Source organism: Rhinatrema bivittatum, chromosome 6, assembly GCF_901001135.1.
Source record: "Rhinatrema bivittatum chromosome 6, aRhiBiv1.1, whole genome shotgun sequence".
NCBI lineage: Eukaryota > Metazoa > Chordata > Amphibia > Gymnophiona > Rhinatrematidae > Rhinatrema > Rhinatrema bivittatum.
This window is the reverse complement of record NC_042620.1, coordinates 211,322,104-211,349,729: the sequence shown is the minus strand read 5'-3', so window position 1 is coordinate 211,349,729 and position 27,626 is coordinate 211,322,104. Positions and strand designations below refer to the sequence as shown.

General features: G+C 45.6%; 1 long non-coding RNA gene across 3 annotated transcripts in view; it reads right to left on the bottom strand.

Annotated features, from left to right (window-relative positions):
• The window catches only part of LOC115093262, a 201,592-nt gene that overhangs the window by 113,028 nt on the left and 60,938 nt on the right, over positions 1 to 27,626 (bottom strand). For 2 of the 3 annotated variants that reach the window (XR_003857255.1, XR_003857256.1), the window contains 3 exons: positions 5,199 to 5,347; positions 5,040 to 5,104; positions 3,930 to 4,033 (listed from right to left, as the gene is read on the bottom strand). This is a non-coding gene — a long non-coding RNA (uncharacterized LOC115093262). Of the gene's footprint in view, positions 1 to 3,929; positions 4,034 to 5,039; positions 5,105 to 5,198; positions 5,348 to 9,337; positions 9,471 to 27,626 lie in introns of those variants that run through there. The other variant, XR_003857254.1, reaches the window with a different exon arrangement.

The following is a 27,626-nucleotide window of genomic DNA, read 5'->3' as shown; positions in this document are numbered from 1 at the left end:
CAGGAGCTGCCTTCCTCCTAGAGGCATAGGGACCTACTGAACAGACCTGGGCTTGCACTCTTTAACCCAGTTCTAACTGGGTCCCACCCTCTGGGCTCTTCCCTGCCCCTGCAAGGTTTCACCCATAGAGCCTTCTCTGTCTGTGGAATTAAAGTGGACTAGGCCTCAAGCCTGGTCCTGCACACACTCACAAGGGGCCACTAGGGGTGCTGCCTCACAGTCATCAACTATAATAAGATGTCTTGTGGACAGAACTACAGGTTACTATGCAATGACATAGAAACATATACCATAGGTTAAATAGATCATTTACTGATACCAGAGGTTAAATAGATCATTGCCTCTATTCTAAAAATCAACCATCAAGCTAATTAGCAAAACATTTCTTTACATGGTTAATTCAACTAACTGTTTCTCCAAATGATAAAATGTATGTTTTTTATTTTTATATATGTATATTAATTATTATTCTTCATTTATGTATTTATTTATTTATAAGTGCTTCAGGCACTTCAAAGTGGATTACATTCAGGTACTGCAGGTACTTCTCTGTTCCCAGATGGCTACATATATCGTCATACTAAATATGACAAAGGAGGAAATTGTGAGGGAGCTCTGCTTGTGAGAGGACTCTGTAGCAATTTTATGATAAATATACTGTGAAGGCTTTATCTCAGAGTAGTGAAGAGTAGAGAGACAGTATAAAGGCATGATAAAATATGTCATTATTCTTAAGTATTTCACTGTTGTTAAGTATTGTATTATAGCTTTTGCTTAGTATTAACTGTAGTATCTGCAAGACAAAAGCAGTAAAAGAAGTGTTCTGGAAGAGTCTAATGATGTGAGTTCACAGGGGGAAAAGTACTCAGATATACAGAAGTGTACAAAAGTCAATGCTTTCATTCCAGCTTCGCTGCAGGCTCATTTTGCATGTTGAAAGGATAAACATATATATATATGAGGGGAAACAGAGAACTGTGTGTTTGATGAGGGGACGTGAGTGTGAAATAGATATAATGGGGGGTGTGTGGAGAAAAGATCATTTTGGGAAGCCTATAAGAAATTGATTGAGTCAGAGAGGGCATTTTCGATGTGAATGTGAAAAAAATATAATGGTGTGTGTGAAGAAAAGATCATTTTGGAGAGCCTGTAAGAAATTGAGTAGGTTACAGAGGGTATTCTGGACTTTGGAATGATTTACGATCGGGTAATGCGCTTGACCTGACAGTAATATTTAAGGGAGGAACATGAGAATTCTTTGTGGTAAGCTAATGAGAATAAATAACAGTGGTTGGATGGGGAGGGTGTGTTTTAGGTGGTGAGTAACAGAGATTCAGTACCCGGATGGGATTAAGGGTGGATAAAATCTAATGCGCAGCCAGCAATGGCACGGTGGCTAAGATGAGAAAAAATTGATGAGAAAAGGGATTTGGTAAGTTTGGTGCAGTGACTTCTCTTTCTTTGTTAATGTGGAAACATGTGTGGGAAATGGTGATTTATAATAACTTGGTGAAATGTTTTTTGAATCTGTTAAATGCAGAGATCTACTAATTTGAGAACATAAGACAAGAATCTTCAAAACGTGCTAGTGAGTAATTGTACCCATGAAACATTTTAAGACAATGTACGTTTTGGAAAAGGATTTTATATAAGATGTTGAAACATGAAGAACATGTTTAAAGGGTGGTTTGTGTAAGAGAACTGATGGTGATGTGGTATGCTTTTATTTTTGAAGCTGCAAGTGAATTTAGCTTCCCCCTGATGAAGCCAAGCAGATGGTGAAACATTGAGGCCTCTGTGTTGGGGTTAATCTATGAAGATCAAGAGATTGTGGGGTGTTTATCTGTGAGAACTTGAGGCACAGCTGTGGCTGTTGAAAAAAAGAAAAAAGGAAGGTGTTTACCTTTGAAGATACAACGGGATAGGAACATACGAACATTTGTGGTGAAAAGTGGGGGTGTAAGAGCCTCTTTGGTTTTCAGTACGATCTGGGAATATTAGAATTGATATGTTGTATTCGGGAGATAAAATGATGTATTTGGGATACAATATGATGTGATTTTAAATAATGTAGATGTGCAATAGATTTGATAAATAAAAGATTTTTAGGAAAAGAAAATTTATCCTCATATATAAATGTTGTATTAATGGTATGGGAGGATTCTAGTTGAATATAGCAGTACTGTCTGGTGTTTGGGAAACTAAATATGAATAAAGAATTGTTTTACTTGTGAGAATCTATGGACCTAAAATAATCAATATACAGAAATATACAGAAATCTAAATAGTTTCACATCTATCACTCTTAGCACTCTTTAGTGTAATAATTTAGCTAATTGTTTATACCAACACACTATGGCTAGAAGGCTCTTTTTAACTGAAAGCATGAGCCTATATATATATTTGTTTATTTCTCATTTCTTATATACCACTCAACAGATACGAGATCTGGCCAGAGCTGTTCACAACAAAATCCAATAAAAATACAATCAATGTATACAAATTCTAATACAAATAAAAAAAATAAAAAACAAATAAAAATGCATAATACTCAAATTAGGGATGTGCAGCAGGGACGAATTCGTCCCATTTGGGATTCCAATTCGTAGGGGCCCAAATCTGTTGCATCCGTTCTCGGGGGCCCCTGATCTGTTCATATGTAAAAAATACATTTGTTCCCCCCCAAAACCCCATCCCAACCCTTTTAAGTTATTTATCTTCAACCCCCCACTCTCCTGACCCACCAAGACTTGCCAAAAGTACCTGGTGGTCCAGCGGGGTTCCTGGAGCGATCTCCTGCACGCGGGCTGTCGGCTGCCGGTATTCAAAATGGCGCCAATAGCCCCTGTGACATAGTAAGGGCAAAGGCTATCGGCACCATTTTGAATACTGGCAGCCAAAGACTCGCGTGCAGGAGATCGCTCTAGGACCCTCACTGGACCACTAGGAACTTATGGGGGGGACGACTCCTGACCCCCCCAAGACTTGCCAAAAGAGCAATCTCCTGCATGTGGGTCGTCAGCTGCCAGTATTCAAAATGGCACCTATAGCCTTTGCCCTTACTATGTCACAGGGGCTATCGTCGCCATTGGTCGGTTGCTCCTACCATGTGACAGGGGCCGACCAATGGCACCGGTAGTCCCCCCCAAGACTTGCTAAATGTCCTTGGTGTTCCAGCAGGGGTCCTGGAGTGATCTCCTGCAAGCGGGTCATCGGCTGCCAGTATTCAAAATGGCACCGATAGCCTTTGCCCTTACTATGTCATGGGGCTATCGGTGCCATTTTGAATACCGGCAGCCGACAACCAGCATGCATGAGATCGCTCCGGGAACCCCACTGGACCACCAGGGACTTTTGGCAAGTCTTGGGGGGGTCAGGAGGGTGGGGGACCTTTTCGTTGGGGATCCGTTGTATTCGTGGGGGTTCGCCATACATTTTGGAATCCCCACGAATATAACAAATATGGCATATACGTTGCAGATTCACAATACATCGAAAACGAATGCACACCCCTAACTCAAATAAGAGAGAACAAAATACTTCAGCCCCAACTATCTATACTGTACACAATTTAAATCCATGCCGGGCTAAGATGGGAAAAGCCAGGTTTTTACTTTTTTTCTGAAGCTGAAGTAATTCTGTTCCAGCCTCACCTCCAATGGAGATGAATTCCACAACTCCAGGCCACTAACTGAAAACATCCGTTTCCTAATTGAAACTTTATATACATCTTGTCTTGATGAAACTAACACCAATGCTGCTGATTTTGAACGAAGATTGTGGGTAGGAACATAACCCTTAATCTTATCTTGTAGATAACCTGTATCCCCTCCATTCAATGCCTTATACATCAAAGTCATGAGTTTAAAATGAACTAGCTTTTCAATAGGTAGTCAATGAAAATGTCTTAATAAAGTTGTTGTACTCACCCTATGTGGGAGACCAAAGATCAAATGTTCTGCAATATTCTGTATCATCTGTAAGTGTTGTAAACTCTTTTTAGGAAGACCCACCAGTTCCACATTACAATAATCTAGTAATGAACAGACCAACGCCTGGATTACCAGTCTGAGAACCAAAGCCTCTAGGAAAGTTCAGAGTCTTCTTAATTGTCTATATAATCACACACATTATTGAATGCCTGTCTTACACAATGCCAGTTACATATAGCAATATGTAATCTGTATGTCCTCCAAAAATTATATATTTATTAAATTGAGTTGAATTGTAAAATAAATCCCTCACTAGCTTGGATAGACACAATAGAGTCTCTAATCTAGATGTGCAAGAAACCACACTGTCTCCTGCTTATAAACAATTTAAGTTCATAAATGAAAGTTCAAAGGGGCAAACAATGTATAACATTTCCTGGGTCTGATGTGAAGTCCCCAACAAGGCCCTTGCTTCAGCAAGGCTTCCTCATCATGTAAACCTGGAACAACGATCACCATACAATCTACAAACCAAAAGGTGAAATAGTAGAAATACTATGCGAGTGAACTAGTTCAAAAAAAGAGAGAGAACTATGTGTGATATAATACGGGTTAAGGCAAATTGTCTGAACAACCCTATAAAATATTGCTTGGAAATTGTAAAACTTACAAAAATACTTCTCATAGGCTTCTCCCAAATCATGTAAGTCGGTGAAGCCACCACGCCTTTAAAGTTGAGAATATCAGAAATACGATTAGAGAGATGAAAATTTGAAAATGAAAACTACATTGGTTACTTAATACTGAACTACTTATCAAAAACTTGTAGACATTAATTTGCAAAAACTGATAACAGTTGGCAGCCTGCAGTTAACTATCTGGGAATTATAACTTTAAAAGCATGTCTCAATATACTGTTATGGCCTGCGTGGATTTGATAAAAGTGGAGATTTTGTGCTGAATACAAAAAAGAACATGACACAAAAATTCTGAAACGGTAATAAATTCCGTGTGCGCCTTCAAGGATCTCTCCTAAAAAAAATGCTGGGCAACTACGTAATCATGTGCACCAAAGAACCAACTGATACATACAGGGAAAAAACTTACTTGCACATGGGTTCAAGAGAGTTGCTGCGAGTCAGTTGACTGATCCTGTTTCGTTAAAGAAACCACTGCAAAACCAAAAAGAAATAATGACAAATGTATTTCTAAAACTGTGCTAAAAACAGATAATCCATGCAAGAATGAAGATGAAAATAAGATTACCTGGAAAATGTTAGTACAGAGTCAGAAAAAGATTATGTGACGTGAAAACCACCTAGTCAGAAATGGCACCAGTTCACCTCCAAAAGGGTCAGACACTATAAATACTCAGAGCTGCAGTTTCTTGGTCTTGTTTGAACAAGTAATTTGATCTGTAGAGATATAATGCTGAGCATGAAAAACTGTAATGCACAAGAGAGTGACGCTAATATATTGAAACCACATAGAATTACCATGCCCAAATCTACTTACCGAGATTCAAACCTTCCTCCTGCTCCCTCTGACTTGTCCACAGGAACTAAAACAAGGCACAACCCTGGTTCTAACCCAACTGGATTTTATTTGTGAAAATGGGTCTGCATGTCCAGAGACAGAACCAATCAAAAAGGACTCCTGCCTTGTCCAATGGAGATGCTGGCCCTCAAAACTCCTATGTAAGTGTACACCAAATCAACATGGAGCCAACCCAACCATGCTAAAGGGAAGGGAAGAGAACAGAGCTGAGGCGAGCTGGGCACAAATGATATATTCCCTAATCCATCATGTAAATGCCTCCCATTTAATCATTCAGTTCAGTCCAACTGGAGCTAAAGTGTGCCACAAGTAAATGTACCTCTGTTCACAGATTAGGAGCTGGAGAGAAATGTATCCACCTCGAGGGCAATCAAGATGCTGAATAACAAAAAACTTTAATTGGTCAAGAGTATGACCTAGATCCATCCAATGCTTAGGAGATCTTCTAGCTTAACATGCAAATAGATTTGCCTAAAGTTGTGCAGGCAGGGCCGGCGCGCCCATTAGGCGAACTTCGGCGGTCACCTAGGGCGCCGAGCCGTAGGGGGGTGCTGAAGTGCAGCCATGTGGTGCCGCAAGCGGGGCCTATCCTGCTTGTGGAAGAGAGAAATAGAGACTGTGTGCTTCTCAGGGCCGCGAGCAGCACGCTGCGAAGCACACAGTGTCGTGCCCCCCCCCCCCCCCCTACCTGTTTCTGCACCGATTGTTTGCTTCTCTTTGCTGCGAGCGGGATAGGTCCTGCTTACGGCACCACGTGGCTGCTCTTTGGTGCCCCCTACAGCACGGTGCCTTAGGCAACCACCGAAGTTCACCTAATGGATGCGCCGGCCCTACCTGCACAAGTTATAAAATATTAGAGTAACTTTAGGCAAAGCTATTTGTATATTAAGCTAGAAGATCTCCTAAGCATTGGATGGATCTAGGTCTTTCTGTAACTCTGGGGGGGGGGGGGTTGGGCAAGTCTTGGGGGGTCAGGAGGGTGGGGGGTTGCAATTAATTAAATTTGAAGGGTTGGGGTCGGTTTGGGGTTTTTTTTTAATGTGCCCTTTTCCCCCCCAAAAAACGAGAATAAAACCACACAAAATGTCATGGGTTTTCTTATTGTTTCGTCGCCCCCCCCCAAAAAAAAATGTGACGAAATAGGAAATATTGTCTCTATTTCCTATTTTGTCACAAATGAATGCACATCCCTATAAATCAATTATATGAAAGATTCACTCTATAGACAGCATCATTAGACACTGGTATTTGAAGGTGATACAGCATTCACATATGGATTATGATCCACCTATGGGGTAACTGTATGTGCTGAATAAACAGAAACCCACAGATATGTCTTTTAATTGCATATACAATTAAAAATAAGTTACTTTGGGACATTACTTATGAATGCCACATGATTAATGAAAAGACAATGAAGGTGTAATACCAGTGGTGCCTATCATGATGGCATATTGATTTATTGATAAGATATGTATATATTGGAGTGATTATTTAGTTTTGTTTCAACAAAACAAAGACATAATTGAACATGGCAGACAGGACAGGAACAGACAAGGACTAGGCAAGATAGCACAGAACAAGAAACACAGCAGCTGAAGGCAGCAAAGCTGGAGGCCCGAAGGCCCCTAGTTACAGAGAAATCTGGACAGGCCCCAAGGCAAAATACAAGAAACAAGAAGGACCAGAGGACACAAGACAAGGCACAAGACAAGAATGGCCAGGTCAGAAAGCCAAGGGTGAGTGCATGAAGAGGCAAGGATACACTGGCAAGGCTTGGTTACATAAGGCTGAGACTTGGGCATGGCTAGAGCACTGAGAAGTTTAGCAAGGCTGGTGGTGAGGCTCACTGAAAGCTTCTGTAGGTGAGGAGGAGTCATAGCAGGCAAGATTAGCGCACAGAGAAACTGCTTGGCAGGTGAATCTATGATAGTTTATCTGGGCACACAATATACACAGTGAAGAATATTGTCCCTCCCCCAAGGACAACCAGAGGGAAGTCAGCCTCCCCAGCACTGGGCCCCGAAAGTTCACTCTGTCCCCCATAAAAAGGATCTACACCCTAGGAAAAGAGTCAGAAGAGTTAACCAGGGTCTCTGCCCCAAAGAGTTTAAAAATTCTTTAATGGCCCCACCTATACAAGACAGGCACAATGGGGTGTGGTTACAGATGTATTTTACTACATACAGTTTACTATGTCTCTAGTGACTTCATATTTGTTTTACATGTTGGTAGTATAATTTGCATTTAATCAGATTGTTTATCAGTCTGATTCTTCTCTCTAAATTATTTTTACTAAGTAACGCACTCACCCAATTATTATTCATTTATTTCCTAACTAGCCCTTAAGCCCGTAACAACGGGCTACATTACATTTTTTTTTCAGTCCATTTTCGAACACAGCACCCTTCTACACTTTTTCTCCCTCACTCCTCCCCTTCCCTCCACTCAGTCTTACTCACCCTCTGCTCCCACTGCCTCCTTCCCCTCACTCTCACCTCCCTCCCCTTCCCTCAGTCACTCCCACCTCTCTCCCCTTCCCTCAGTCACTCCCCACACCCTCTCCCTCAGCCCTCCTCCACTCCCTTTTTCTCTGCTCCACAACTTCTTACCCTTCCACTTACTCACATCCCTGTCTCTCACCTCTCCCTCATTCTCCCTCTCCCCTCACTCTTCCCCACCCCCTACCTCCCTCCCACACACTCACCCACTCCTCCCTCCCTCCCACTCAGTCCCTCCCTCCCCCTCACTCAGTCCCTCCCTCTCACTCAGTCCCTCCCTCCCTCTCACTCAGTCCCTCTCACGCCAGTCCCTCCCCTCCCTCCCTCTCACTCAGTCCCTCCCTCCCCCTCCCCTCAGTCCCTCCCTCCCTCTCACTCCCTCCCTCCCTCTCACTCCCTCCCTCTCACTCAGTCCCTCCCTCGCTACTGGCCGCCGCTGCTGCCGCTCCTCGTCGCCGCCGCTCGCCGCTGCCGTTCGCTGCCATTCGACGCCGCCATGTTTTTATTTTTCCACCGATGCTTGCCCGCACATGCGCAGTAGAGCTGCTCTCTACTGCGCATTTGCGGCACGTCGGTCCAGGCTCCCTTATAGGTATGATAATATATAACCCATGGCTTTTGCATAAGAACATAAGAAATTGCCATGCTGGGTCAGACCAAGGGTTCATCAAACCCTGTTTCCAACAGTGACCAAACCAGGCCACAAGAACCTGGCAAGTACCCAAACACCAAGAAGATCTCATGCTACTGATGCCAGTAATAGCAGAGGCCATTCCCTAAGTCAGCTTGATTAATATCAGTTAATGTCCTTCTCCTCCAAGAACTTATCCAAACCTATTTTTGAACCTAGCTACACTAACTGCACTAACCACATCCTCTGGCAACAAATTCCAGAGCTTAATTGTGCATTAAGTGAAAAATAATTTTCTCTGATTAGTTTTAAATGTGCTTCTTGCTAACTTCATGGAGTGCCCCATAGTCCTTCTATTATTCGAAAGTATAAATAACCGATTTATATTTACCCATTCTAGAAGCTTTGCTTCTTTCTGGGCTTGGTTTCCAAAGCAACTTATGCATGTAAAACCCTCTTTAATCATCCATATCATTTATTTATATCACATTTTGGGAATCCATACCAGGTTTTCCCTCTTTTTTACTAGTTTTATGGTTGCTTCTTCTATAATAATTCTTCAGACAGCAGCCTTCAGCTTAAACAGTTTTATTATAAATTTGTTCACTCTGTGTACTTTCAGAGGATGATAGTTCAGCTCTCACATGAACACAAAACTTTAACAATAAGCATGCCAAATATATTCTAGTTACTGGTTTAGCAACAGCTTTTCCTACCTGTTCTACATGCTTCCCCAGTTAAGCTATCCTGTTTGGAATCCTGGCTTTTCCTTGCTTCTCTGGGCTTGGGGCTATAGTAAGCTTGGGCTGGCTCCCTGAAGTCTTTGCCTCAGGACTCTTCAAGTTTTTCCCCTTTTGACCAGACTACTACACTTCCTGCTTTCTCTCAGTCCGTTTCAAGCCAGGTGAGTCAACAGGTTCCTGTTTAAGGTACACCTACCTAATTCTTTGTTAAGGGTGTCTTCTTTACCCTTCTATCCCTTACACATGCTTTTCCAGCCAGGGAGTTCAAGGTATGTTACAGGCAATACAGTTGGTTAAAATAAGTAAGTAGTGTTTTCAAAATAAATTAGGAAGAGGCAGTGCATCTAAAAAAACGTGCAAAAACCCACTTTACATGTACATTTATCAACACTACAAAGAGGTGTTGGGGGTAGGGAAAGCATTTAAGTGCTTACTTTAGATTATGAACAAATGTGTATGAATGTACATGCAGAAAGTGACTGCTGCTCAGAAACAGGTGTAACTTTCTATGAGTAAGTGAATGCACACTCCGGGGCAACCCACACATTTTTTAAAGCACATTTATGCACTGTTATAAAACCACTCTCTCCATTCTTAAGGCAAGGGTGGAAATAACTTCTAAGATGAACGTTGTTATAGAGAGGTGCCTTCATTTGCAAATAACTGAGAAACAACAAAAATATTTGTTTAATGTCAATTTCAAAATAAAACAAAAGACTTTTTTTTTTCATTTTGGTTTACATTAAATGGTTTTAGTGCATGCTAAAAGGTTTTTACCCTTGAATAAGCCCAGAGTGAGTGAAACAAAGGCTCTTTGTTGGGATTGGAATGAACATTCTATATTTTTTGTTCTGAGTCGTCCTCCCTGGACTTTCATTTCATGAACCCTAGCTCTACTGATTACTTTCCATGCAAAAGGTTTGTTGTGCATCATTAAAACCTTTCAGGTATCTGACGGTCTGTATCATATCTCCCCTGCACCTCCTCTCCTCCAGGGTATACATATTCAGGTCCTTCAACCTTTCCTCATAAGTCATTTGATAGAGACCACCCACCAATTTGGTCACCCTTCTCTGGACAGTCTCCATCCTGTCAATGTCCCTTTTGAGATACGATCTCCAGAACTGAACACCATACTCCAAGCGAGGCCTCACCAAGGACTTGTACAAGGGGATATCACTTCCTTTTTCTTACTGATTATTCCACTGTCTATGCAGCTCAACATTCCTCTGGCTTTAGCTATTGACTTTTCACACTGCTTCACCATCTTCAGATCTTTAGACACTATCACCCCAAGGTCCCTCTCTTGCTCCATGTACAACAGCCCTTCACCTCCCATCACATACAGCTCTTTTGGATTACTGTACCCCATGACTCTGCACTTCTGAGCATTGAATCCCAGCTTCCATATCTTCAGCCACTGTTCAAGCTTCCTTAAATCACTTCTCATTCTCTCTAATCCTTCTGGCATGTCCACTCTGTTGCAGATCTTAGTATTATCTGCAAATAAATAAAGTTTACCTTCTAACCCCTCCACAATGTCGCTCACAAAGATATTGAACAGAACTGGTCCCAACACCAATCCCTGGGCATTCTGCTTGACACTGCTCTCTCTTAGAGTAGGTTCCATTTACCATCACACATTGTCTTCTGTCCAGCAACCATTTTGTAATCCATGCCACCAACTTGGCGCTCACTCCCAAGCTTCTCATTTTATTCACAAGTCTCCTATGTGGGACCTTATCAAAAGCTTTGCTGAAATCCAAGTAGGTCACATCGAGCACTCTTTCTTGATCCAATTCTTTAGTCACCCAATCAAAAAAATCTATTAGATTTGTCTGACAGGACCTTCTCCTAGTGAATCCATGTTGCCTTGGGTCCAGTAATCCTCCTGACTGAAGTTAGTTTACTAATCTTTCCTTCTGCAGAGTCTTCATTAATTTTCCAACCACTGAGGTGAAGCTAACTGGCCTGTAGTTTTCAGCCTCCTCTCTGCTCCAACTCTTGTGAAGCGGGACCACCACCACTCTTCTCCAATCATTAGCCACCTTCCCATTTCCAGGGATCTATTTAACAGGTCCTTCAGTGGACATGCCAGCACATCTCTGAGCTCCCACAGTATCCTGGTATGAACTTCTTCCCGCCCCATGACCTTGTGCACTTTCAGTTTTCCTAGCTCTTCCTGTTACGAGCGCGGTTGTCTCAAGCGGGTGGTGAGCCCTTGGGCCACGGCAGGACTCAAGGAGGAGCCCCAAGCCACACCGTGGGAGGTGAGCTGGGCAGGCATGGAGAGCCAGGCGGGTACAGAAGCAGGGGAGCAGGCACGGAGTCTGACCCTCAGCCGGACCTGCACGCCCATGGCAACCAACACTGGGAAGTTGATTGATGAACGGTCCTCCGACTGTTCCCGGCCCTTTCGGACCTGCCGCTGGGTACGGCAATGGGCAGCAGGCCAGACAGAGGCGAGGGCAGACAGAGTCCTTTACACTGAAGACATCGTAGACAAGGCAGGTGCAGACATCGTAGACAAAGGCTAGTGCAGACATCGTAGACAAAGGCTAGTGCAGACGTCGAAGATGAGGGCTGGAAGGAGACATGGGCACTGTCCCTGAGGGCGCCCTACTCAGCCCACCCATGGGACTGAGTCGCGGACCACCCCGTCCCATACGCGCCCTACTCAGCCCAGGAAGGCTGGTCGCGGACCACGCTGAGAGCGGGAGAGCACCAGGAAAGGTCCAGTCGAGGAGGAACTCCGATGCCGGGACCAATGACATCTGAAGCCCTGTCGGCTGGCAGGAACAGAAGCTCAAGAGCCCGGGGGACGAATCCCTCCTGTTGGCCACACCAGGGCCCAAAAGGCCAGAAGGCTCAGGAGCCAGACGAGGACATAGGGCAGAACAACCGGAACTGGAACAGGATCAGGCGGCTTCAGGAACAGACATCAAAGCACGGACTGGAACAGACATCAAGACAGGACAAGGCACCATCAACACAGGCAAGACCACGGATGACCTGGATCGAGGAGAAGGTTACAGGCAACTGTAGAGCCCGATCCGAAGGCAAGTTGCAAGTGACAAGAAAGTCCTTATATACTGGAGGTTGTAGGCAACTCCCTGGGAGGAGTTTGCCAGGACCGCCCCTTGCTGGTCCAATAAGTGGGGTAGAGAGCTGCGGGCCGGCCCCTAGGAGAAGGGCGTCGCCAAACAGGAAGTCCAAACGCATGCATGCAAGCCACAGGCAGGCCTCAGGAACCGCTAGGCCTCCCAGGCCCTGGAGCAAGTCCCGGATGGTGCACAGGAGAGGCCCTGGCTACGAAGCGGCCTCCGGGAGGAAGGTAAGATACCTCCTGTAGCGCAGCAACAGGGGGGATCGCAACACTTCCCATACATTCTCTTCTATAAATGGATTTTCACCTATCCCATCTCCACCTACGGTTTTGTCAACCAAAAAAGGTCTTTCTTCAGGTTCTTCTTTAGTGAACACCAAATTGAGTATTTGTTTAATATTTCTGCCATTTCTTCATCTCTCTCCACACATTGTTCATTGTCAACTTTCAATTTCCTAATACCACTTTGGCCCTTTCTCCTTTCCCTGATATATCTGAAAACTATTTTGTCATCTCTCTTTACCTCTTTCGTAATCCTTTCTCCGGCCTGGCTTTTAGCTTTCTTGATTTCCTTCTTTGTCTCCCTCAGTTTCACCAGATATTCTTCCCTGTGCTCCTCATTTTGGGATCCTTTATATTTCTTGTTCGTTTTGCTTTTATTTTATTCTCCACTTCCTTTGAAAACCAGATTGGTTTCTTATTTCTCTTACTTTTGTTTATTCTTCTAACATATAGAAAAGGTTATTCACTGCATTTATTGTTGCAAGAGGGAGACAAAATTTGCCTTTACAAATACCTGAGTGGGAATTGAGCCCTGGTTTCTCTGGTTCAGGCCCATTGCTCGACTACTAGACTATGATTGGCCATTTTTTAAGTGATTGTTTTGATTTAATATGATTATTTTTAAAGGGCTACCACTTGTAGCTAGAACATAAATTTTTGGAATGGTTGAGCCTTTTTCACTCCATTTATAACCTTAAAAATTTTTTTTGCAAATTAAAAAATTGCTAAAGGATGTTTTCTAGAATATTTGTGAGGAGCGATGGGATTTATGTAAGTCTCTCATTGTGATTTTTTGGCATCTAAATGATTTTAAAGCACACAAAGAGGGTCATTGTATAATTGTGTGGTGAGGTAAAGACTGCATTTGCCTTTTATGTGCAGATTTTACTCTAAATTAACAAAGAGAACTTATACGCATAAATTCATTTGTAACTGCCAAGGTATGTGTACAAAATCCACACGAAGCTGCACCGGCACTGTCTCTTTCCAGGTTCCTCCTATCCTGCTTCTCTTCTGGTTCAGTGTTTTCCTGAGTTGTTGTATCACTGTTGCTGCCCAGTCTACTCTTCTTGTCCCGCCTCTCTCTTGGTCATACTGGAGGGTTTTAGCAAAAAAAACCAAACAAACAACCCCTTCTCCTCCTACCCTGCTTTTCTCCTGATTCACTGCCATGCTGTGTTGTTTTGCCACACCTTCCACCTTGCCTTTCTCTTGGATATACTGGGGAGTTTAGGTCCATAAAATCAAGAACTTAAAAATATCCCACTACTCTTCCCATTCTGCCTCTCTCATGGATATATGGCAGAGTTTTGACCCCCAAAACAACAACAACAAAAAACATTCTCCCACTTTGCCTCTCTCCTGGTTCAGTGCCTTTAATTGTTCTGCCACTGTAACTGCATGGCCTGCTCCTGCCTTTCTCATGGTGCCATGGGGAACTGCTGCCCACTGTTCATGGTGCCCTATACCCCTCTTTGGAATCATGGAGTGTTTTTGTTACTTTTGGTGCTACTGTTCCTTACTCATGGTACCTTGGGGTATTCAGGCCAATGTTGTTGATGTCCTTTGCATCTCATTTGGAGCCTTGCGATGTTTCTGCAACTGTTGGTACTGCTTTGCTCTATCACAGTGTCTTAGAGTGTTTATACCACAGCGGTTGTGCCCTATGCCAGTATTTTGGGGCATTGAGGTGCTCTGGCCATTAGTGGTGCTGCTTTGCCCCTTGCTCGGTGCCATGAAGTGTTCATCCACTGCTCTTGGTACTCTTCACTCCTCTCTTGGTGTTTTTCCAGTGTTCATATTCTGCTTTTGTCCCTGTTTTTGTGCCTTGTAATCTGTTTTCCATGCTTGTTGCTGCCCTTTCCCCCTCTTTTGGTGTCTTGAGGTCTTCATGTCACTGAAGTTAGTGCACTTCTGGAACCTTGGGGTACACTTGCCACTATTTGTACTGTTTTTCCAATCTTGATGTCATTGGGGTTTTCTTGCCACTGTTGGTGCTGCTTTGCTCACTCACAATTGCTTAAGGTATTCATGCTACTATTGTTGGTACCACTTTGCCCCTCTCACAGTGCCTTGAGTATTCTTTGTCATTCTTTTTGATGCTTTGCTCCCATCATGGTACTTTGAGCTATTCATGCCATTCTTGGTGTTGTGTTCCGCGCTCGTGGCCTACCACAAGCGCGGCCCCCTACCTTGCCCGCGACGGTGACCCGCCGTGGGAACTCTGGGGGAGACCCCTGACCCGATGCCCGTCGCTTCAGCGCGGGTCCCCACTCTGGCCGCCGGGTGGGGAGACATCCCCGCTCCTCCCTCGCGGCTTCCTGCAGCATTTCCTCCGCGGAGGAAATCCAAGATGGCCACCGCCATCTTTAGGCACGAGGCCGCGCCTCCTCATTAGATTTAAAGGGACCTGATCCCTTTAACCAGGTTCAGCTGTTCCCTATGAGCCAGAGCAGAGGAAGTATAAAAGGAGGCTTCCTCTGCTCATTCCTCGATTTGGCAATTTTTGGGTTAGTCAGGTCTGCTTGCTTCGGTGAGTTCTTCTACTTCGGATCCTTGTTCCTGTCTTGTCTTGGTGTTCCTGGTTCCTGACTTTGGATCAGCTAGCGGTGATTCCTGGTTCCTGACTTTGGATCGGCTAGCGGTGATTCCTGGTGTTTGGCTTTGGATTGGCTAGCGGTGATTCCTGGTGTTTGACTTCGGACTGGCAAGCGGTGATTCTCTTGTGTGAGACTTCGGACTGGCAAGTGGTGATCCCTCAGTGTGTGACCTCGGACTGGTATGCAACGACCCTCTGGCACTTGACCTTGGACTTCTTGACCATCGTCTCCAAGGGCCCACCTAAGTCCCAGCGGCCTGGGTTCCTATGGACTCCTCCCGGGGGGACCGCTGGTTTCAAGGGGTGAAGCTCCAGTCAATCCTTGCACCGAACGCTTGACCTCTCAGAGGTCCACCTAAGTCCCAGCAGTCTGGGTCCCTACGGGCTCCTCCTGGGGGGACAGCGGGCTTCCAGTGGCGAAGACACAGTTCCTTTCCTCGACGTCATGACTCTTCATCTGCCTCCACAGTCGCCTCTGTCTCCAGTGCCGAGGGTCAACTGGACACGTCTTCTGTTCCTGCCTCGCCACCCGACGGGAGAACCTACGGATCTTCCTCCTAAGGTATTCTATCCTCCCGTCGGCCCAAGGGTTCACAAGCCTGAGCATAACACTTGGTGCTACTTTGTTCCACTCTTGACATCTTGGAATATTCTTACCTCTACTGCTATTGTCTTCCAGCAGGGTTCATTAATCTTGTATAGAAAATCCCAATTTTAGAGCCTAAAATAGGATGCATTGCTTTCGAATGAATGAATGAATGAATGAATGAACAAAATAAATGAATGCAATATGGGGATATGAACCAAACATAACTAATCACCAAGCCAAACAAACTGAAATAAGAAACCAAACCAAAATTTTATCCAAACATATCCCTAATTTCTAGTTACCTTACTGATGCTAAGGTTGAGCTTAGTTTTTGGTGCCTTTATTTTCTCAGGGCTTTGTTTTTGCCTTCAATCAATCAGAATATCTGTTTACTGTCCCCTTGGGTAGCATATATTTTGACATCCCACATGTTGTTAATTAATTTTCCCAACTGCTTGCTGGAAAACAACCTGCTTTTCTTACTGCAACAAATGCCTACAGACCACATGTCATCCTTTTTCTGCACTGTTTAGTCATTCTTTTTTAAATAGACTTTTCAGTAGACTATGATCACTTACAAAGAATATTGCAGTGCCATTGTCACAAGGGAGTGTTTCTCACAGAGGTGGTATAGCATTTTCTGTTGTAAACTCATGTTTGTTTGCCATTTATGCTATATTGAAACCGGCATGGAAACTTTAGAGCAGGCTAAATGCCATGTGAACAGATGGGTATATTTTCAGACAGTTTTGTCTATAGCCACTTCAGAGAAAGATATATAGACATATATCTCTTGCCGCGAATCGTTTTCGTACGGAAAATGGCGCCGGCAGGAGATCGACTGCAGGAGGTCGTTCAGCGGGGGTTCCGGACCGCCGCTGAACGACCTCCTGCACTTGATCTCCTGCCGGCGCCATTTTCCGTACGAAAACGATTTGCGGCAAGAAATCGCTCCCGGAACCCCGCTGGACTCCCAGGAAACTTTTGGCCAGCTTGGGGGGGCCTCCTGACCCCCACAAGACTTGCCAAAAGTCCAGCGGGGGTCCGGAACGACCTCCTCCGTCGAATCGTTTTTGTCTATGGCCGCCGCCATTTTGCGGCGGCCATTTTGAAAAATGGCGCCGGCTGAAGACAACACGATTCTATTGAGGGGACCGTTCCGGACCGCCGCCGTTCTGGACCACCGCCGGATCCCCAGGTAATTTAAAGCATTTGGGGGGGGGGGGGGTTTCGGGAGGGTGGGGGATTTAATTTAAAGGGTCGGGGTGGGTTTTAGGGGGGTTTAGTGTGCCGGCTCACGATTTTAACGATTTTTCACGATAGTTTACACACCCAAACGGCAACAATACGATTCCCTCCCCCTCCCAGCCGAAATCGATCGTTAAGACGATCGAGGACACGATTCACATCTCTATAAGTTTTCAGCGCCAGGTGAGCATCATGTGACCTGTACATAACTGACACCAGCAGAAAGGTGGAGCTTCTGTGATTTATTTAATCACACACTTCTGAGATTTAGGCAGGGCTTCTGCAATTTACCGAACAGAAGATCAACAGACACCATGGCTTTAGTATATATATACCTCTGCATGCTCTCCAAGGGCAGAGGGTGACAGTCACATCCCTTGGGGACAGAGGGAGAACTCCCGAAGGGAGAGGGCAGGCTTCTCCCTGACTCTAGATGAGCCTGAGGAAAGAAGGGAGCCAAGAGGGAGCATGGAGGAGTGCAGAAGCATCGTCGTCACCCTGAATTCCTTCCCCCGAGTTACTTCTCTGAGCTGCCATCGCTGCCATCACTGATGCTGCAGCCTCCTGCCTTCAGATGGTTGCCAGTCGCTACCTAGCAGTATTCCCCCATGGTGGGGATTGGGAGACCTTAGCCAAGAAAAACTATTACCGAGGGGCCACTCTCCATGCATAATCAGCCTTTTGTGAAAGAGGGAGGAGGCACAAGAGGTAGGAGGAAACTAATCTCTTTCCTCTCTTTTCTCTTGGTTCATTAGAAAAATATATTTTGGCTCCAGATGAGTATCATGTCTACACATCACAGCCAAAAAGTAATCTCTCTTTTTCAATACATAATCATCACTCATTCAACCCATGCAACCATTCCCTTCTTTAAATACCTAGGCTGTTGTGACTCCTGGCCGAGGTAGCCCCCGGCCAGGACCACCTTCCCTCGGCGCACAGACCGCGGCACAACTTCTCTGGCGTTGGCACTGCAGCGTCAAAGAGAGCGCAGCAAACCCCGCCTCTTAAAGGGGCCATGGCGCGAGGGCCGAGCCGGTCCCGGAAGATGATGTCATCACCCAGGGAGATTTAAACCTCTCCCTGGGACTTAGCAGATGCCTTGCAACAAGGTTCCAGAGTGGCTGCTCTCTGTGCTTCTCTGTCGGTGCTGCCTTGACCCTGTCCGGACTTGGACTCTGTGTTGCTTGCTGCCCGCCTTGACGTCCGCCTGGACTACTATACTCCCCCTTCCGGAGAAGAGCTCTTCAAGGCTGATCCTTGGTGAGTACCCTCTGGACCAAGGGTCCACATCTGAACCAATTCATATAGACTGGAACATAGGCACCAATAGGGAGTTCTGGAAACAACCTGCCTTTGCTCTCCAACTGATGCCAGATGATCCTAGAATAGTGTTTAAAAATAAGAGGAAGCTCTGTTGTATTGTACTGGCATATTCAGTTTTGTTTCAAAGCTCCATTGAACTAGATTAACGGGTGGATTTTAAATCGCCCAAGTGCATAAAATATGGGGGTTACATGTGTGGCCGGGCCTTGCGTGCAAGAGCCGGGCCGAAGAAAAGGGACGGTCTAGGGGCAGGGAAGGGCACACCAGCAGGGTGCTGGTGCATGCAACTTGCTACTGTTCCTTTGGAGGAGCAACAGGTAGAATTTAAAAAACAGGGGTAGATAGGATAGGGATAGGGGGAGGGGAGGAGAGGGAAGGGAGGTTAGGGTAGGGGATAGGGAAGTTCCCTCCCAGTCCGCTCCAATTAGGAACTGGGGAAGGCCACAACGCATCGTTGACCGAAACTTGCAAAAATCTACCCCCCCTTGCACGTGGCCACCAATTTAATAACGTGTGCGTGCCATTTTATAAAATTGGCGTGTCCATGTGTACTCACTGGGAAATGCGCATAAATGGATGCGTGCGTGCATGTACTAAAATCTACCCCTAAATAAATTGCTTCTTCAGGACTTCTAAATTTTTCTAAACAGATCAAAGAAGACATTTTCAATAATGTCCATGCACAAAAAAGCCATGTTTCTCCACTCTGTGTGCTAGGGTACCTCATATCCTTCCCTATCCATGGATAGGGAAGGATATGAGGTGGGGGGGGGGGGTCATGTCATTTTTTTAAATATATAGATTGCAGGCCAGAGCTGGGCTTTGATTGGCCCAGGACAGACACTGAGTGACTCGGGGGGGGGGGGGGGGGGGGGGGGGGGGGGGGCAGCACAGTATTTTTTCATACAGGGCAGCAAAAATGCTAGCACTGGTCTTGCAGAAGATGGTTAAGGATGGAAAGGACCCCCCTCAAGCAAGGGGTTTTCCCCTTCCCAGCTACCTCAGAGAGTCGGCTGGACCACTTTGGCTGTGGGGAAAGGCACTTGGCCCTTATCTACCCTGAAAATCACTGTGACTCCTCCTCTATGCCCCCCCCTATATAAAAATTTCTGGAGCTGCTGCTGATCACAAATACAGTTGAATTCTGAATGAACACTAAGTCAATCACAGATGTCAGATCCAAGAGATTTTCTGCTGGCAGTAGCCTTCAACATGTAAACCCTTTGCAATTCATCAGTGCATAAGTTAAAACAAATGAAAATCTCCTACAGGTTTATTTATTCTATTGTCCTTGCTTTCACATTGATGATCGCAGCATTCTGTTGTGAAATAGTTAAACATTGATGGCCTCTTTCCAAAAGGAAATTTGCCATTCTATTCCTTCAGAAACAATATTTATTGAATAAAGCCCTGAATACTTTACAGAAAACCTATATATTCCTTTATTTCAATATATCCTATCAATAGGGTAACTCTCAAAATGTGCTATTACTGTTCTATGTATCAGTACAATTTTTTCTACCTATTGCCATCTCTTTAAATTGATCTTTGCATTTACCAAAAAACATATTTGTATAGAGCCCCATTGGGATCTCTACTAGAGAATTTGGCCTAGTGGACCAAGCAGTTTAGGGCAGAGGAATGTACCATCTTGCCACAGCAACCTCACTGAAGGTATGTGCAATGGTAGTTTCCTGCCTCCATATTAGCAGGTGACACCAGAGTCAGAGTCAATGTGGATTTTTTGCATTGGAGTTTGAAGGAGTTGTTGTAGTTCTCCTGATTTTTTGTCACCCTTGCTTGACCTTCCTTGTTCAAACTCCCTTGCTGAGAAATATAGGAAGAAAGATCAATTTGCTGGCTCATATCCAGTGGTTTATGACAGTGGTCTTGGTGGTTTTTGTGTGTTTTAGGTGTGTGTGGTTATTGGTGTGTTGAGGGAGGAAGACCAGATTTGTCCACCTTTCTTGGCCAGAAGAGGGGAGTGGGGAGACAGGGGAGTTCCCTTGTTTGTGGCGTTCCTGATACAACTGTGATGAGAGGAAATGGAACCCAAAAAGAATCCGAAGCTACAAGGAGAAAGGAGGATCTATGTTTCCACACAAGAATTTCAGCCAGGACAACAGGAAAGGAGAGATCTGGAGAAGGAAGAATCAAGCAATGAACAATTTGTATTTGAAAGGGAGAGACTTAAAGCATAGGAGAACCCATTCCTAAGTCCCCTGGGTAATTTTATTGTCAATTCACAGAGGAAAGGGGAGCGCTAGGAAAAACATAAGGGACCACAGACACAGATCAGTTTGGTTTTGGTTTCTTACTGTGTTTATGGATACGACAAGAAGAAAATCTACTTGGTGACATTCACTGTAATTTCTATCTAACAAGCTGAACTGGAAACATGGCGCCGGCCATCCATTGCTCCTACCATGGGACAGGGGCTGACCAATGGCACCAGTAGCCCCTGTCACATGGTAAGGACAAAGGGCCACTGGCACCATTTTGATTAGTGACAGCTGACGGCCCGAGAGGGAGAGATCGCTCCCGGGACCCCGCTGGACCACCAGAGCTTTCAGTAAGTCTGGGCGGGGGGGGGGGGGAATCGGGATGGTGGGGGGGTTTGTAATTAAGTACATTTGAAGGGTTGGGGTGGGTTTTGGGTTTTTTTTCAGTCCATTTCCGAAAGCGAAATGAAAAATGTTTCCGGGTTCGGGGAGAGGACTGAAATTGTCCACACCCGAACCCAAACCTGAAAATGAAACGAAAAAAAAAAGTTGTGCACATCCCTTGTTCCTGGTGCCCCTCCACAAAATGACATGCAAAGGAGAATTTCTTTACATCTTGGCGGTGAATTTGACTCTCAGTGGCTTCTGAAAGTTTTATGGACAATTTTCTCATTCACAGCGGCAGTGAGATGTCAGTGAAACCGCAGTGGAAAGATTTTATTTTAATATATATATTTCTATACCGGACTTCACGAATAGAATTCACATCAGGCCGGTTTACATGGAACTTAGGGGATGAACAAGTGTAACCAAAAACGAGAAGGCTGAATCAAGCAAAGATAAAGCCTTAGGTAAGCCAACCAACATAAAGATGGCCAACGGCCTGCCGAGCCCATGCTTGGCCTCAGTTAATGGCTCCTTGGTGGGAGAGGTAACTACTTATTTATTTATTTATTGAGTTTTATATACCGTCATTCGGTTTCGCCATCATAATGGTTTACAAGTTTTGAAGGCTAAAATGTTAAGAGGTTAATAGAGGCATTGACATCGCTATTATCATGGTTTACAAGTTTTGAAGGATAAAATGTTAAGAGGTTAGTAGATGCATTGATATACAGCGTTTGCTGATAGCATTAATAAGGTTGAGAGTGATATTCTTAACGTATCAGGGGGTATATGGTGGGATTCAGTATGAAGGTTACAAAGGCTGGGGGCGAGGACATTTCAGACCAGATTTGTGGTATGTTTTAGGGGGGATGTGTGTGTGTCATTGGTTGATTTGGTAGCCTTTGGTGGATATCCAGGTTTTCAGTTCCTTTTTGAAGGTTTATGGGTTTGATTGAGTTCTTAGTTCCGTTGGTAGGCTTTGGTGAACATCCAGGTTTTAAGTTCCTTTTTGAAGGTTTTTGGGTTTGGTTGAGTTCTTAGTTCTATTGGGAGGGTGTTCCAGAGTTTGGGGCTTCGAGGGATATGGCTCTTTCACGAGTTGAGGTTAGTTGTTTGGAGCGCACAGGTGGGATTTTCAGAAGGCCTTTGTTGGTTGAGCGGAGGTTTCATTGAGGTGTGTGTATTTTTATTGTTGTACTTAACCAGTTGGATCGTTCTTCATATATTGTATTGTGCAGTAGGGTCAGTATTTTATAATCTATTCCAAATTTTATTGGGAGCCAATGTAGTACTATGAGAATTGGCGTAATATGTTTGTGCTTTTTTGTTCTTGTGAGGGTTCTGGTGGCTGTGTTTTGTAAGATTTGAAGTGGGCGGATTGTGGAGAGTGGTAATACAAATAATAGGGAGTTACAGTAGTCCAGGTTGTAAAAGATGAATAGTTTCAGGACTGTTCTGAAGTCATCTGGAGAGAGGAAAGGTTTTAATTGCCTTAGTGTAAGTAGTTTGTAGTATCCTTCCTTAATTTTATTCGTGATATGGTTTTTGAAGGATAATTCACTGTCGATGATGACCCCTAAGTTACGAGCATGAGAGACAGGGAAAATTGTTGTCTTTTGGTTTTCTATGCTGAGTGGTGGTGGCGGTGATGGGGTGTTTTTTTCTGTCCAGGATAATTATTTCTGTCTTTTCGATGTTTATTATGAGTTTCATGTTGGTTAATAGTTGCTTTATTTTGGTGAGATGTGAGGCTGTTTTTTTGTAGGTTTCTTCCAATGTATTATGGATTGGGACTAGTATTAGGATGTTGCCGCGTGTAGGAAGTGGGTAAGTGGGTAAGCCCAAGGTCAGTTAGAAAGTGACAAAGCGGGAGAAGGTATATGTTGAAAAGGGTAGTGGATAGTGCAGAGCTTTGGGGAACACCAGTGTTTAGGTTTATTTTCTTCGAGAAGGTATTATTTATTAATACCTGGTAGCTTCTGTGTGATAGGTAGGACAAGAACCATTGTAGCGTTTTCTCAGTTAATCCTATTTCAGTCAAACGATCCATAAGGATTGTGTGGTTTATGATATCAAATGCGGCTGATAGGTCTAGGAGGATTATAGGTAGTTTCGAAGCCTCTGAGCACAGTGTCACTTAATGAGAGGAGTAGTGTTTCTGTGCTCAGGTATTTCCTGAAACCAAATTGTGTGGGGAATAGGATGTTGTTCTTTTCTAGGTGGTCAGTGAGTTGTGAGTGGATGGTCTTTTCAATGATTTTGGCAATGAAGGGTAGGTTGGATATCTATATAAATAAAAATGTTAAATAGTTTGGACAAAATCGCTAATCTCAGAAACCACTGAACCGATTGTTTTCAAATTTGGACACAACCTTCATTTCGCATACAGGAAGGCTCTTCTGTACTTACATTACAGATATGTCACACCTGTGACAGGTAAAATAGGTTTAACATTTTTTTCGAGAAAACAGCGACATCTGCTAGACATAAGCGCCATCTGTTACACCTTATACTAACACACGCTACACTAATCATTTCGCCAGTCCAGGTCCACGTTTCACTTCAATTTTAACACATTTGCGCACTTTTTTTGCCGGAAGATACCTATTTCCTTTACAGATAAAATACACCCACCACCCTCCTCACACCCCCCACACACATGCCAAATTGATTTACTTCCCACAGCCTCCCGACACACACAAAACCACCCTACTCACACCCCCACACACATGCCAAATTTATTTACTTCCCAGGCCCTCACAACACACACAAAACCTGACAGAAGTCGGGGAGGCTCCAGCGGGGGGCCAGGACCGGTCCGGGACACATCTCCTGCACTACGGCCGTCGGCTGCCAGCAATCAACATGGCGCCGATGGCCCTTTACCTTACTATGCCCCTCGGGGACACCAATGGCGGCAGTAGCCCATGTGATATAGTAAGGGCGAGGGCCCCTTGGCGCCATTTTCAGGACTGGCAGCCAGCGGACCTTTGCCCTTACTATGTCTGAGGACCTACCGGTGCCATTGCTCCACCCCACTGACATAGTAAGGGCAAAGGGCCGTCAGAACCCATTTCAGTGCTCGCAGCCGACGGACCATCGCCAATTCATCACTCCCAGACTGCTCCTGAACGCCCGCTCCACCGACTGACATTTTTATCAGGTCTCGGGGGGTCTGGAGGGTGGGGGGTGGTGATGAATTGATTGTGAACATCTTGGGGAAGGGGTCACGAGGGGGGGACAGGTTTCATTCATTCAGCAATTCTGGGGGGCAGGGGGGTGGGCTACTGTTTTTCACAGGGCTGGGGGAGGGGACAGGAGAGTGTGGGGTGGTTAGTTTAAGAGAACTTTTCTCATAGGGTTGTTTTTTGGGGGAAGGGGGAGGTTCACACACAAATACATACACTAAACTTGCACGATCTCGGGAACGCACCAAAATAGCCCTCCCCAGACCACAAAACAAATTTGGAAGTGCAAATTTGGTTAGGCACTCCCCTATTTGGCTACATAACGCACACAGACGCCCAGGGACAGACCACATGTAGCACCAACAATTTTAATTTCCCAGGTCTTGGGAGGGGGCAGGAGGGTGGGGGGTTATTATTTGATTTAAAGGGTTGGGGATTGGGGGTTCCCACAGAAATAGAAATACAAAGGTTTTCTGATCTGAAGGGTAGGCAGTAGGTAGGGGGAGGTGACAGTGAGGGGAGGGAGAATGAGGGGGGAGGTGAGTGTCAGGGGAGGGAGAATGAGGAGAGATGTGAGTGTGAGGGGAGAGAGTTGTAGTGGGGACAGGGGAGGGAAGGGTGGGTGAGTGACCAAGGGGGAGGAGGATGAGTGACTGAGGTAAATGAGCAAGGGGAAGGGGGAGGGAGGGTAAAGAACCTGACTCTGCCACTGCAACGCATGGCCGGGTAGCGCTAGTGCGTCAATAGTTTAGTGCAGAGCTTTCCAAAGTGTGTGTCATGACACTTTAGTGTGTTGCCTGCAGTGTGCCGGTGTGTCGCACAAGCCCACTGCATGTGATGGGGCGGAGCAAGGAGAGGTCAGGGGGAGCCAATGCGGCCACCAGTGGACCTCATCCCACTGGCGGCTGAGTAGTTAAGCATCGCTGTGCTGTGCCGGAGACACACAGCAGGAAGATTGACAGGGCCGTGGTGACTTCACCACGGCCCAAAGAACAAGGTCACGTCTAAACGTGCAGGTGCTCCTCTTCCTTCCTGCCTGCGCGGCCCCGGAAGAAAAATGTTGCCGGAGCCGCGAGGGCAGGAAGGAGGAGGAGCATCAGCCACATGCAGATGAGGAGCAGCGTTGTTGCAGCGGACTGAGAAGAGGAGGAGGCCAGGTAGCAGGGCCCCTACCGCAGATTGGCCCGAGAAGATCAGGGCCGCCGCCACCTTGGACTGGCCCGAGAAGATCAGAGCCACTGCAGAGCCCATCCTGCAGTGACCCATGAAGAGGAGGCCCAGAGGTAAGAGAGATGCTGAGGGCCCATAGAGTGCGTGTATGAGATGAGTTGAGAGACTGTGTGTCTGTGTGTGAGAGTGAGTTGAGAGACTGTGTGTGGGAGTGAGGACCTGAATGTTTGCAGAGACAGCATGTGAGAGCCTGTGTGTGTGTGAGAGAGACAGCATGTGACAGTGAGAGCCTGTGCTTGAGCAAGACAGCATGTGAGAGCCCGGGTGTGTGAGAGTCAGACAGCATGTGCAAGAGAGAGACTGTGTATGAATGATTGTATGAGACAGAGAGCATGTGAGAGTGAGAGCCTATGTGTGTGTGTATGTGTATGAGAGAGAAAGCATGTGAGAATGAGAACCTGACTGTGTGTTTGAGGGAAGAAGATAAATGGAGAGAAAAGAATAGGGGTGTGCATTCGGATTGACCGCATTAGTAAAACGCAACTCATATTTTTTTTTTACTTAAAAAATTGATTCGACATAAACGATCGGATTTCCCACATATCGAACATAGATATGTTCGATATGTGGGAAATCGCGATTGTTGAGCCAAAATAAAAATATAAACCCCCTCACCCTCCTTAATCCCCCCCCCCCGACTTACCACAACTCCCTGGTGATGGAGCGAGGAGTGAGGACGCCATTTCTGCAATCCTTGGCGAGAAGCATGTGACGTCGGCGGCACGTCGAGTGACGCCGGCGTCACGTGATTCCCGGCTCGTTCGCGCCGGACGGCTCGTTCGGCCCAAAAAGAACTTTTGGCCAGCTTGGGGGGGTCAGGAGGCCCCCCCAAGCTGGCCAAAAGTTCTTTTTGGGTCGAACGAGCCGTCTGGCACGAACGAGCCGGGAATCACGTGACGCCGACGTCACGTGATTCCCGGCAAGTTCGCGCCGGACGGCTCGTTCGGCCCAAAAAGAACTTTTGGCCAGCTTGGGGGGGACCCCCTCAAGCTGGCCAAAAGTTCTTTTTGGGCCGAACGAGCCGTCCGGCGCGAACTTGCCGGGAATCACGTGACGTCGCGTCTGAGTGACGCGGCGCCACGTGATTCCCGGCTCGTTCGCGCCGGACGGCTCGTTCGGCCCAAAAAGAACTTTTGGCCAGCTTGGGGGGGTCAGGAGGCCCCCCCAAGCTGGCCAAAAGTTCTTTTTGGGCCGAACGAGCCGTCCGGCGCGAACGAGCCGGGAATCACGTGACGCCGCGTCACTCGACGTGCCACCGACGTCACATGCTTCTCGCCAAGGATTGCAGAAATGACGTCCTCACTCCTCGCTCGATCACCAGGGAGTTGTGGTAAGTCTGGGGGGGGGATTAAGGAGGGTGAGGGGGTTTACATTTTTTTTTTGCACATATGTACATATACCCAACTCATTGGATTTTTTTTATGTCCATATTGGCCGCAAGTGGGACCCCCTTTCGGACATAAAAAATATGAACATAAAATTTTGCTCTGCACATCCCTAGAAAAGAAATAGAAAAAAAGACAATATGAAAGGAATTGGCAAAAAAAAGAAAGAAAGGGAAGGTGGAACAAAAAAGCCTGTGACCAACCGATTAGAAAACTAAGATCAGACAGCAAAGGAAAAAAAAATTACTTCTTACTGATTGCCACATGTAATCTTTGGTAATGTGCAAGATTAGCACTTTCTCTATGCGTATCTCACAATGTACGAGATCGACATGGAGGAAGTGAAAACCCATGGGGCCTGCACAGAGGAGGCAGCAGAATGGGCTTCAGTGCCAGTAGCAGCAATCAGTGCCTCCCCAATAGCCATGTGGCAGCAGTGACAGTGGCAGCAGAGGAATGAGAGAGGCTCTGAGGTTGCTGGCAAAAGAAAGAGAGGGGGTCTGCCTTTAATGTGTGCATGTGTATGAATGGGAATCTGCCTGGGGGTGTATCTGTGTGACTGCATGGGTGCCTGCCTGAGGGTGTGTCTGTGTATGAGAATGAATGGGTGTCTTCCTGGGGTTTGTATGTGTGAGAATAGGTGCCTGCCTGTGTATGGTGTATGTGTGTGTGAGAATGAATATGTGCATGCCCGGGGGAT